Source organism: Callospermophilus lateralis, unplaced genomic scaffold (genome assembly GCF_048772815.1).
Source record: "Callospermophilus lateralis isolate mCalLat2 unplaced genomic scaffold, mCalLat2.hap1 Scaffold_98, whole genome shotgun sequence".
NCBI classification, from domain to species: Eukaryota; Metazoa; Chordata; class Mammalia; order Rodentia; family Sciuridae; genus Callospermophilus; species Callospermophilus lateralis.
This window is the reverse complement of record NW_027517992.1, coordinates 2,157,569-2,170,475: the sequence shown is the minus strand read 5'-3', so window position 1 is coordinate 2,170,475 and position 12,907 is coordinate 2,157,569. Positions and strand designations below refer to the sequence as shown.

General features: G+C 31.7%; 1 pseudogene; it reads right to left on the bottom strand.

The window, feature by feature from the left end:
- The window catches only part of LOC143386181 (axin interactor, dorsalization-associated protein-like), an 83,125-nt pseudogene that overhangs the window by 30,949 nt on the left and 39,269 nt on the right, over positions 1–12,907 (bottom strand).

The following is a 12,907-nucleotide window of genomic DNA, read 5'->3' as shown; positions in this document are numbered from 1 at the left end:
GTTAATTATTAACCACTTATTAATAACTAATGAGCACCTTCCGACAGGCTCTCCTAAGTAATTTATAAACATTAATTTAATTAACCCTCCCCACAACTCAGAGTTAGCTATGATCATTTTACAGGTGTGAAAACTGAAGTATGAACAGGTTAAGTAATTTGTCCCAGTCATCAATGCCTTCTATATAACACACAAGATATTCAATAAAACCACACACTTCAATCAATTCCATTTAGCTATATTCTTTACTATATTCTTTCAAAACTGATTTTATAAAAGAATTTTGCTTGTATTGAGATGTATCAATGAGATAATCTTCAAAATAGTGGTTAGCTTTTTTTCCTTCTTGACTTTAAAATCCATTTTATTTCACACTTCAAACAGTTAAGATAAAAATGTTGTACCTGAACAATAAGAAACCACTAACAAACTATTCTCACTTAAACATTTCTTCAAGTTAAGCAAAGGCAATAGCTTTTTATACAGAAATGTACTGAACTATGGTAAAATACCAACAGGCCTTATTCATAACTATTTTAAGGGACCACACCCAGCTTCAGTATTAAAAAAGAAGTGAAACACTATTATTTCAGCTGTGGCAATAACTTTTAAAACATGTAGATTTTATTGATGTCAAAATCAAGTGCTTGCTACTGAAACAGTGTCACCTTCCTTAAAATGAACAGTTCAGAAAAATGATAAAGAAGCACAAGTTCACATATTCCAGAGTATAAGTATTGATTACTTTAATTAATGTACATTAAACCAAGCACTGAAGTGATGTTCGATTTTTAGAAAGACTTAAATCACTAGCATTTTATTCAAATTAATTGCTCATACCTAATATGATAAGAAACAGAAAACAGTATCATTTTTAGAGTATTATCTACTTTAGTTTGTCATTGCTAAGAAAATTGAGAGCCCTAAAGATCAGTTAAAGGAAAACATGGAATAAAAATGGACAATTAATGAGCTAAATTAATTTTGCTAAAATGTATTCAATTTATATAATGAATAATATCAGTTTGAAAATAAACATAATTCAGTACAGTCTTTCTTAATCCAGACTTAACTTTTAAATATTTAAGCAGCCACTCATCTTCCATCTAGCTGTTGGAGGAGAGATAACACTGGGGTAGAGAGAAAGTGGAAGTAGAAAGGTGGAATCGATAAAACATAAAACCAGTATATAGTGCTGTGATTCTCATTACCACCAAGTTTGACTCAAAACAGGGAAAAACTTTCTAAGTGTCATGAGACAGGATGTTCTATTTTGTCCAGAATCTTACATGAGAAAATCTACTACACCAAAGTAGGGAATTTCATGGAATGAAAGCTTTTGGCAGCTTTTTGTTGGCCACTAAACCCAGTTGTTATAATGACAAAACTATTGAAAACTGAAATGAAAGCTAAGGGAACTAATTGTGAGGGAGGATCAAATAAGAATCATAAACTCTTGTTTTAACTAGAGATCTTTGAGAATATTAAAAATAGAAAATAAATGTGAAGTTTTTATTCTATCACCAATTAATTTGGTTTAGACAGATTAGTAGTTCTATTTAGAATTCTTTAGATGTAAAATAAACATTGGAAAAATATGTTATTCTCTTAAAAATTAGGATTTATTTTAATAAAACATTTATTCATCAAATATATTTGAGAGCTCACTGTGAACTAGACAGCAAAAAGTTTCATAAAGAAAGCACTTTAGTAATAAGATTGGTTTTTAAATACCAAAAACATTTTTCAAAGTTCCACTAACTACTGAATGGTTGGCATAATTATATAACTCGTCACTGCTATCAATACATGAAATAGTATAAGCATAAGAAATATAACTCAAAATAAAACAACGTTTTTTCAAAGAATAAGGTTAAAAGCATTTTCTATTTTCCTTTTTGGAGAAAAATAAATTCAGTTTTCTCTCCAGCTTATGTACAGGCATAATATTTAATGCAGATCTAACAGTATGTGTCAAAATTTCCTGTATTATGTTCTTCAGAACACTAGATCCAATGAAATATTCTGTAAAGAAAGGAGGGGAGCTTTTCAAAAGCAAATAATTTTTAAAATACTGCACAACCAAACTCTTTAAAATATCCAACATACACATTAGAATATTAAAAGTCCAGAGAAGTCACAAACTGTGTGCAAGTAATGCCTATTGGGCTGGGGATGTAGCTTACTGATATATAGAGTGCTTGCTTGCCTAGCATGAGGACCTGGGTTCTATTCTTAGCACAACACACAGACACACACACATACACACAGACACAATCTATTAATTTTTAAGAGCAGTGTTTCCCAGAACATGTCTTGAAGACCTCTCTCTTCTAATCATTATTAACTGAAGACTTTGATAATTTTTTTCTTATGGAACAATCATATAAGGCCTACACATCAATATGAGTGTTTCTGTCTGTTGTGAATATTTCACTTGCATTTTCACAGAAATTTAAACCTTTAAATGCATATAACTTGCCTTATATAGTAGAACAGAATGACTTGGGGTCCTTCTTCAAGACCAAGGAATAGACAGGCAGACAGAAGCTCTGTCTGCAGTTACACCTGGCAGCCAGAAATGCCTCCTGGGCAGGTATTATAAATAATATGTTCCTCAGAAATCAGGCTTCCAGGAGAGGAGTAGGTACAGACCACTTCACATGTAGAGGTCACTGGAGTTTTAGGAAGGAAAGACCTTTTAAAGTCACTTAAGAGTTCTCTAATCTCTCATTTCTTATATAAGGAAAATCAGGCCCAGAGCCAAAGCCAGGATGCAAGACTTCAGTCTTCTAACTCTAGGTCTCAGCTCTCTCCTCTAGGACCTGCAGCCTCCTGGATCTTTTGGAGTACAAGATCTGGGGGTCTTTATAACCAAAGACAAGCTGAACAGCTATAAATTAAAGAATCAATAGCATTATCAACACCAACTCTAGTCTCAGAATACTAAAAAAAATCAAGAAAAAGTCAATTTTTTCCTCATCACTTAACAAGGTTCATTTTTTGATATTAACCTGTTTGTTTTGTAATTTTAGAATGTTTTAGGAGGTCAAAAGACTTTAATCTCAGGCCATGTGGTTCTACTCCTGAGCAACAAATGCTGGAGAAATCTAACTAACTGAAGGCAAACAGGTGACTAAAATATGGGATCATTAAAACTTTTTTACATTTTTTTATTTTGTCTTCATATTTATAACATACTTCATTAACTATTAATTTATGTACCTTGATATCTAAGATTCTATTCATCAAGATTTAGATATTTTAAGTCTTAATTCAATGATGCCGGCTGATCATTTCATAAACAACTCCTAGACAGACTTCACAAATTTTATAGAAGTGGTATAGTGTACAGTCTTTGTTCCTTTCCTTAAGCATATCAGCTATTTCTTTTGTGATAATTATTTTCCAGGACTAAGATCCTAAGTCTCTTAAATCTATTGTGGATATTAGCACTTATTAAGGAAAAAAGAAAAACACCCTTTTAAATTGCAGTAACATAATTTTTTTGAAGTAGATTTTAAATATTTTAAAAATACAAATATATTTGGGCAAGAAATACAGCTAACCCTCTGGGGGCTTTTTCTCCCCAAACTCCTGTAACTAAGAATTAATAAACACAGGCATATGGACTAAAAACTTGCTTAGGTTTAATTAAAAAGTTATGCAAAAAATTACTCCCATTTCCCATTGTGCAAAAAAAGAAAAGTATTAATAAGAGTGAATTAGGTCACCAGGATTTTCACACTGCCTTTTCTTAAGAGATGAGGAAAAGACTAACACATATTTTTCACTATCTACAGGATTAAAAATTGACTTAAAACTAGTTACTCTGAGCCAGGAGAAAATGGGAGTTGTTTCCTCCCATTTCTTCTCTTCTTTTAGAATGAAGTTACTTTAAAGTATCCCCTTTTACATAATCTCTATCAGGGAATCAACTTGATATACAAAAATTTTAATTCAAGGAATAAAGAACAGTACTGAAACATTTTGCAATCTTATATATTTATTTAGCTGACAGATCTGTACGCCAACTTCTTGACTTGAGCTAATTTTTTTTTCCATTTGTTTTTTAGTTTGGGGGGTTTTGTGTGTGTTTTCTGTTTTGCTTTGAGAGGTGATACATAAAGAGTTATGAAAATTCAGAGTTAAGCATTGAGGTGGAATGCACTTATTCCCAATCCTTCTGTTTTTCCAAGTGACTCGGAACAAACTCCAGTCTTTGGGTTACCCACGCTTTTCAACTAAAAGTGTGGATGACTTCCATTAGAGTTAAATAAGGCCTAAATAGTTAACTAAAGTAATTCATTAAGTGATAAGTTATATATCTGTATAAATGTTCACTTAATGTTAGGCAAAGCATAATCAATCTGATTTTTTTTACTTAAATATAACAGTTTTTTGTTTATTTTTCTGCTTAATGGACTCAAGAGCAATTTCATTTGGAATTGAATATATCTAGATATTATTTGATGGTACCTTTTGCTCTTCTGTGGATTCAGAATTGTTGTGTTGAGCTTGGGCCTCTTTTTGTAGATGTCTTGCTAATCTGTAAGAAGAAAACTTTTTTTTAGAACTGAAAGCATACTATCTCAACTGCAACAAAGTAAAACAAATTAAATCTCTTAAAAACAATAAAGTGCATAATACTTTGTTATGTTATTGAAGTAATTCCACATTTTCAAGGCAAATCTACATTACCCTGAGAATCAAACTTTTTTACAAAAAAAAAGTTTGTACAAAATAATGATGAAATAAGATACTTTTTATACCATTTCACTGGGACGAATTTCAGAATCTTAGAGCTGCAAAGAATCTCAAAAAGCACATAATTCAACTTTCTTTACTATGCACTAATTTCTTCTATAAACAACCAATAAATAGTTGTCCAGATTCTACTTTAACACTTCCAGTGAGCACCAATAATATATCAACCATAGATACGTTATCATTCTATCATAATTCATTTCCCAATGAGATTTGCCCAAATCCAAATTACAGCCATGACAATAACTCCATCAAAATATGCTTTTGAAACATTTTTAAATGGAAAATAAAGAAAAGCCGTCCACCAATCAAAAACAGAAAATACTGCTTGCCCAGTTATCATCATATCTAAAAATGGCAGGTAGGCCTTGAGTGAGTTTTCCAGGATGAATTTATGATGCTAGTCCAAGCTCAATGGTGAAGATCCAAAGCTATTTCTGAGACAGCAAAAGGCAAAGACTTACTCTTATGAAGAAAGAGAGGAAAAAAAAAGAGACCAATTTTAGACACAGTATTTGATTAGACATATTTCTAAACAAGTTATAAAAATGGCCAATAAACACATGAAAAGATATTATGTATCATTAGACATCAGGGAAATGCATATCAGAATCATAAAATAATTACTTAGCACCCATGCAGATGGATATAATTTAAAGAGATGAAGAAAATAATAGGCGTAGGGAGAGTACGGAAAAAACTGGAACCCCCATACATTGCTGATGAGAATGTAAATTGGTGCCAGCCATTATGGAAAAGTTTAATATAGTTAAATACAGAGGAACTGTATGCTCCATCAAACTCCTTAATGGATATATCCAAAAGAACTAAAAATAAATGTTCACACAAAGCACATGTACACAAATGTTTACAGCAGCATTATTTGTAATAATCAAAAAGTCATAAAACCAAAATGTCCATCAACAAAACGTGGTACATATATTCAGTAGACTATTATTCAGTCATAAAGAGGAATGAAACTCACATAATATGCTAGCTACAGTTATGAATGAACTTCAAAAAGATTATGCTATATAAAAAGAAGTCAGATGTAAATGGTCATATTATATGATTCCATTTACATGAAATGTCCAGGAAAGGTAAATTCATAGAGAAAGAAAGCAGATGAGTGGTTTCCAGGTTATGGAAAAATTTAGAATGACTGATACCAGGTATGAAGTTACTTCTTGGAGTGGGAGAAATTTTTAGGAATTACAATAGTGATGGTTATAACACATTGTGAATACATTAAAGACCACTTCACTGTACACGTTAAAATAGTGAGTTTTATGGTATATGTAAAAAAAAGCTAGCAAAATATTTTGAAAATAAGATTGCTATTCTGGTTGAGGTCTGGGAGTAGGAATGACAGCAAGTGCTAGGTAGAAAAGGCAATTAAAGAAGAAGTTCATCACAGTTCCAAAAAAACAAGAACTAGATAGGAGTTCTATTCTATGCAATCATATCCTTAAAGATCAAGTAGTATTCTCAATGGCCTCTATCCTCTTTATGAAAAGTCTGCATCCTTTATCATTAAGCAAGAAATTCTTACAAAAAATCTTAACATTTGCTAAGATAGCTCCACCATGTTACTCAGTCAAATTTTCATCCATTTACTTACTTGCTTCCAAAGCTGGAAACCACACAATATATTTTCCTAAAATGTCATTCACTGACTCATAGTCTCACATTTTTATGAATTCTTATGCAGGAGAAGGTACAAATAAATATGGCCCATTGTCCTTTTTCTGTATTTGCTTTCTTTTTTTTAACTCTTGCTGACCTATGTAGACTCTTACAGGAATTCACGGTCTATACACCCTTAGCAATGTCAACTATACATCCCTGAGTTCAGGGAAGTTATAGTGTAATAGTTTCTTTATTTGAATATTTCTACATATAATTTGCTAGGAGTGGCTATCAACCTAAGCAGGATTCTTTTTTTTTCTTTAAATAGTTTTTGTTTTGTTATTTTTTTAGTTTTAGTTGGAACCAATACCTTTTATTTTATGTATTTATTTTATGTGATACTGAGGATGGAACCCAGTGCCTTGCACGTGCTAGGCAAGCACTCTACCAATAAGCCCAAGCTCCAGCCCCAGCCCCTAAGCAGGATTCTTGTCAGGAAAAAAAAGGATAGCTTTCAACTCCTGGTTAAATACTAATAATCAGGGCTGGGGTTGTGGCTCAGTGGTAGAGTGCTTGCCTAGCATGCACAAGGCACTGGGTTCGATCCTCAGCACCACATAAATGTAAAATAAAGATATTGTGTTCATCTAAAACTTAAGAATAAATATTTTAAAATAAATAAATAAATACTAATAATCAGAATAAAGGAGACTAAATTAAAATAATCCTGTTTTCAAAAATTAGGCAACAGATTGGGAGAAAATATTGTAAAAATAAAGAACTTTTATCTGTAGTACACAAAGAACACCTACAACTCAATAGGTAAGAGATAATTCAATTTAAAAATAGGTAAAAGCCTCTACTCAAAATGTCATGTGTCTGCGAAGTTTTCCCTGATACCAGATTTAAAATGGTGGTCTCCTAATTTCTACCCCATATTCCTGTATTTCTCTTCCCTACTTCATTCTTCTTCAAAGTATTGACCATCATCTAAAATATAGGCAAGATGTTTTGCCAAAATGTGACAATAATGCAAGAATCCAAGTTTCTATAGCTTAAGAGTCATTTTCTAAGAATGACAATAGACTCAATCTAAAAATTAGACCTATTCAACAGTAACCAAAAAGCATAAACATGTGACATGGCAATAGCTGATGAGGCAAATCAACTATTTAGAATAACTTGATGGTAAAGAAAGATCAGGCTTAAGCTAAAACCTATTAGTGTCACACAAATTCAACTAATTACCTACAATAATTAGCAAGCTTTGTCCTGCTTTAGTCAAACCAATTTTTAAAAAATAAAGTTACAGGTGATAATATAGTTTATACACAGTCATCAGTTGTGTCCATCGAAGGGGGGCACTGTCCAGGTGTTCCCTGGATATTTTTTGAAATATCTGGGCTGATTCTGCACCTGATAAAAAAGATAGCGCAATGATAGACAACAAATGAGAAAAAGGACAATCATCTGGTCCAAAAACTTAAGACATGAAATTAAGAAGCAGACAAAACAGAAGACAAACAACCATATCACTTGGAATGTATTACTCTGAAGGCAAGTGCAGTAGAGAGAAACACAAATTATTTTAAGCAAAGTAAGAAAAGACCATAGCAATAAGTTATTTTTAGAGAAAACCAACTGGAGAAAAAAAATGTATGTTAAGATATGTCAACTTGACACAAAGATAAAGTAGAACAGGAATCTGAACCCATTTACAAGCTGAACAGAGCTGAATAATGAAAGCTAGTGTCATAAACTTGGCTGCTTGACTGGCTTTGTGTAAGAAAATATCTCAGAACTTTGAACTTAGGAAATTCCAACTTGTCTTGCACCAGGTAACGAGCTCCACAGAGCAGGAACCTATTTCAACAAGCAGGTTTAAAAAACATTTAAAAAATATTTTTCATTGCTATTAATGATACACTTAAAAATGCAGTAAGTGCTAAAATCCATCAAAGTAAAATGCACTGAAAAAATTAAACTTACTCAGAAAGATGTTCAGAATTTGGGATACAGACAGAAACTGAAATTAGAAGAAAAGTTTTATATTTACAACAGCATATGAACTATGATGAGAGTAATAATTTAGTAAAGAGTTCATATTGTGTTTGACCAAAAATAATGGAATAAATAACAAAATCCACAAGTGCACAGTTATATATACGTACCTTTCTCTACTACAACTTGGCAAGTATGGGTTTCATGTTGACTTAAGTGTGCAGCCATATTATCTAAGCCAGAAACATCAGTTAGGAAATCACAATTAAGGCACACTAGAGTAATGCCCCTATTAAAAAAATAGCATAAAAGAAAAGTTTTTATCTGTTGTTAAATCTATATACAAGTTCAATGATTATTTTTCCACAAATTATCTTTTTGTGTAATAAATGTAACTTATTTGTTATATAAATTTGATGAAACTGAAATGATTCTCTATAAAATGGTACAGCTATGTCCAAATTTTGCTACTACTTATTTACATAGAGTATTTATGTTTTATAAATATTTATCTTTTGTACCAGTCAAAAGACCTACAACCAGTCTAGGTTCCATTAACAATCTGCAATAATATAGGCAAGTCACATTCTATTTGTTCCTCTGCCCATCTGCAAAGTGAGAATAGCATTCATTCACTCAATATATATTTACTGAGGTTGTCTATACAACTGTATCACTGTTATTATGAACAACAACAACAAAAAAGCCAGTCAGTACTTGAATGAAATTTATAACCTAGTGTTTTATTTAGTTGAGGACAAAATTAGAAGAAAATTATAAAGTATTTAGAAGTATAGTATGATACCTGCCACTACATGCCAAGGTTTTAGCATGATCTTCCAAGGGTGGTTATTATTTAACATGGAATTAACTGACATAGTTAATAAAAATGTTGGAGTCCACAAATTTGGAATCCTCATCATCCCAGCACTGTGAATGCTATTGCCTACCTGATGGGGCCTATACTACTCATTCTCTTTAACAAAACTTGTGAGTGCTGTACAGAGAAAGGAGAAAGAAATTCAAGTCCAGAGAAAATAAAGACAGCATCATGCTGCCTTAGCAGGTCAAAGCAGGGAGAACTCCAATATGTTCTTGATTCTTAAATAACACATGAAATGATTAAGGACTTTCAAAGGAAGTTAGGAAACAAGTCCCAAAATCATGAAAAACTTTTTCTGAGTCTAGAATAGTTCTTATACTCACTGAATTAAACTGAATAACATTTGCTATCTGAAGTATTTAAACATAATTGGCATGTTAAAGTTATGTGTCAATGGCCTTAAGATTCATATTTAAAATGTGTTTGATCTCGTGACTTTTAGTTGAAAAGTATCTTAAACATTATTAAGACTGTAAAAATATTGAGATGGTTCAGAGAACTTAGAAAGCCACTATATAATTGAACTTATTAGATTTATTAAAATGTTAAGCAATTGGGAGCTAGTTGGGTCAAGCATTTGAAGTGCCGTTTAAAAGAAAATCAAGTATATTTAATGGATAAATGACACTAAATTGTTTAAAGTAATTTGAACTTAAATGTCACTGTTGAAAAAAATTCAGTCTGTTCAATTTAAATGAACTTTATCTTACATTAAATTAAAGTTCCTCTAGAAAGTGATTACTAAAAAGTACTCAAATTCTAAATGGAGTATTTCTAAAATTCTAAATGGAGTATGGAGACTTAAAAGCTTAAAGAAAGTTAAAATGTAAAATACTTAGCTTAAATAACTAACTACAATTTTTTCTATGAACAAACTGCCCTCATACATACTAAAAAGAGTTTCACTGGTAAAGAACAGGCTACTGCCTATTCCACTGGATATAGATAATTTAAAAAGGGATGGCATGACTAACTCAATCTGTTTTTAAACAGGGATTTGTAATTGGAATTTTTAATCAAATTTCTTGATTTGGGAAAATATGTGAGTCTGGGAATATTATAGTTGGGTCATTAGTAGAGAAAAGATGGTCTGTACAGAGAAAGCAGAAAGAAACCCAAGTCCAGAGAAAATAAGACAGCATTGTGCTGCCTTAGCAGATCAAAGCAGAGAGAACTAAAGTAAGTTCTTGATGACTTTTTGTTTTCCTTATTTGCTCTGCCTGTTGCTCCTCTACTTAAGGGTCTATAAGAGTCTTTGGAATCTCTCTAATAAATCAAAGTTTCACCTAAATTTTGTTTAGGTGAAAAAATTGATCATTTAACTGATCACTGTTATTATCAGTTTAATACAAAGTATATACATTCAATGTTCATATATTTGATGTTCATTACATAATATATATGTTACACCAGTATATGAATACAAACAAACAGGATACTTCAGACTGATTTCTCCTCCTTAAGTTCTATTCTAATAGCATGATATATATGTGCACTGAGAGAATTCACTGGCACATCAAATCTAAAATCATCTGCTTTCTCCCCAAATCATCTCCTCCTGACTTTCTTATGGTCCCATTTCACTTGACACTAAAGCTCAAACCATAGTCACCTATGACTTTCTCCTTTCTTAAAACATTTAATATGTCAAGCATTTTATAATATTAACAACTTATTGAGTACTTATCTGTGCCAGGCTGCTTTTAAACATATCATCTCATCTAAATCTTACAACAACCTGAAGAATTAAGTGTTATAATTATTACCCTTTTATACAGTACAGAGTTAGCTTAGTAGCCTACCAAGGACATAGAGCTGGTAAAGGTCAAAATCAGGCGTAAAATTATGCACTTTGATTCCAGAGCCCATATTACATCATAAACACAATGTAATACCACCTCACCACCTTAATTCAGATCCCTAATCTAAATGATTTATGCACCTACAACTCACCTTGTATGTCCCTGAATTCAACTTTCTTTCAGTATCACTTGAATCTACACAAAACACTAATGGTTCTCCAGTGCCCTCTGAATTAAGTCCAAATTTTCTAAGTTTAATTTTCAATGCATTCCAATATGATTGTAAGCTCAAAATTGTTGCTACAGACTTTAATCCATTACTATCACACAAACATCATGTTCCATCCATTTACTACTAGCCATACTTTCTGTATGCCTTCTCTTTTTCATTTCTGCACTTTTGTGCTATTTTCTCCAACTAGAAGATCTCTCTGCTTCTTCTGCCAGTTAAAAAAAAACACTCATCCTTAAAAACAAGGTAAACCTAATTCCTATCCAGATCATTCCAAGTAATCTCTCACTTCTCTGAAATAACTTATTGCACTTATTAAAATCCATAGTTACTTCTGTTCATACTTTATTTCCCACCTAATGAACAACATTCCCTGAAGGCTAGTTCCAAGATTGCTTTATCCCTATCATCTACACAGAACCTGCTACAATACATACATGATAAATGCATAATACACATAATATACACAATAAAAAGTATTCCATTTCAATAAGTAATTACAAAGATTGGGGGATATGGAATTTTATAAATATGCTAAGTTCCACTCACAGAAATTGACCAATTCCAATGTGAGACATAATGGTAGTTGAGAGAAAAACACTGCAGACCTTTAAAAAAATCAGATAATTTGTTTAAAAAACTAACACACAACTGAGCTAGACAACAATGAGGTAAAAATCAAATTAAAATCTGATTTTTAAAATGCAATAAATCCTATTCATTCTTATAAAAGTCTTTATTAAGGCAGTACCTCAAGTAACAATCAATTTCTCTGAATACAATAAACACTCTAATGAGACTAAAAGTTTTAATATTGAACCATTATTTTTATCTTCCTGTGAGCTACTGGCTCAGCATCATAAATGGGACCTTTTGTCCAAATACATATTTTTTCCATATACATTAATTTATTTAACAAATATTTACTGAATGCCTACTATATGCTAGGCTTAAAAAAACAAAAACAAATGAACAACAACAACAAAAAAAAAAAAAACACAAGCCACATAGAATGTAGTAAGAGAACACAGACCACAGACAAACAAAAAGTAAAATATACAGTATTGCAAATGCACTATGAAAAAAAATATTAAAAGGAGGTAAAAGTGCTAGAGTGAAGCATGGGGAGAGTGGATACAATTTCAAATGCAGTAATTAAGGAAAGGATCACTGACAGAGTGGAGATAAAGGAATAACCATATAATATCTGGGAAAGAGTAAACTATGCATAGGAGATAATAAACACAAAGATCCTAAGACATAATGCCATTCCCTCTTCCTCCTTTTCCATGAACCCAAAGCATCAAACAAGTCTTTGGCTATACTTATCAATAAATTAGTTTGGTGGAACAAAGATATTGTTATTTCAAGGAGAATAGCAACATAAGCAGAAAATAAACAAAGAAAAAGAAACAAAGGAAATCAGAATTTTAAAAAATGGTGCTCAATGGATTTTGAATTCAGTGTGTGGTATAACCAATGCTAATTATCAACATTCATCCATAGTTTCTTTACAGAAGCTAAGATGTATACTTCTATTTGAAAAAGAAACAAACAAAAAAGAATTATGAAGACTACTGATTTCAAGAATTT